At 32.8% G+C, this 914-nt stretch overlaps 1 protein-coding gene across 3 annotated transcripts in view; it reads left to right on the forward strand.

Moving 5' to 3' along the window:
- The first annotated feature begins 237 nt into the window (after positions 1-237).
- LOC138859528 (uncharacterized) overlaps positions 238-914 on the forward strand; it is a 10097-nt gene continuing 9420 nt past the window's right edge. Inside the window, exons 1-2 of one of the 3 annotated variants that reach the window (XM_070114980.1) lie at positions 247-266; positions 409-468. The gene's annotated coding sequence lies outside the window, so the exon portion shown is untranslated. Of the gene's footprint in view, positions 469-536; positions 581-914 lie in introns of those variants that run through there. The other 2 variants (XM_070114979.1, XM_070114981.1) reach the window with 2 other exon arrangements.

The raw sequence follows: 914 nt of genomic DNA on the forward strand, positions 1-914 counted from the left end.
TTGTTTTCTACCTGAGTTTAGGCCGATTTAATAAATGAATTAAGCGCTTTTATGCTTAAACTTAGTTCCTCTATTGATAAGGTTTTGAGTTTGTCGAATCTAGTCCATCTTGCTTTCTGAACTTATACCTTTTTTCTCATACGATCCCATTATGAACCCGAAATCCTAAAATCTATAATAACCGTTCTCCTACTGTATCAATTTTGTGAAAACCTTCGTTGGCAACTTCTCGAGCTCAGTAGCCATCGTGCTTCCCCTGTGAGAAGGTGTTTCTTACGTTGCTCTATCTCTTAAGTCCCCGAAAATTACTTTTTTCCCCATCTCTCTGTATCTTCCACCTCCCCCTTTTTTGTTATCTCTTCCTTTATCTAATAGTATCATCTCCTCTCCTCTCCCACTCGAGATCAGGTGTTCAGATTGGACTTTAATCCCGAGAGATAAAGGCAGTCAGCTGATCGCGTTATCAAGGCATGTGATAAATATATTTTTTCCCCAATCTAATTATCTTTTGATTATTGTTATTATTAACTTTTTATACAGTAACGAAGAAGGCCAGACATGTGTTGCTATCGGAGAAATTGTCAGTTTGATTGGCGAGTGAAGAGAGTGGTTGTGAATTCTCGTGTTGTGATGCAGTTGCTTTTGTTGTTTACTTTTTTTTTTGTCTGTTATTTATATGACTTTTTATGTTGTGGTTGTTCTGTTTTGTTGTCTTTAATTTTTGTGTTATTGATTGTGATAGTAATTGCTTTTTTGTATTGTTGTGGTGGTTGTTTCTTAATATTACCTTCATTATCATTGTTATCGTGGTTATTGTCATTTATTTAATTGTCATATTAGCTAATTATTATTGTTGTTTTGTTGTTGTTATTATTATTATTATTATTATTATTATTATTATTATTATTATTATT

This window comes from Penaeus vannamei, chromosome 37 (assembly GCF_042767895.1).
Source record: "Penaeus vannamei isolate JL-2024 chromosome 37, ASM4276789v1, whole genome shotgun sequence".
In the NCBI taxonomy this organism is placed as follows: domain Eukaryota; kingdom Metazoa; phylum Arthropoda; class Malacostraca; order Decapoda; family Penaeidae; genus Penaeus; species Penaeus vannamei.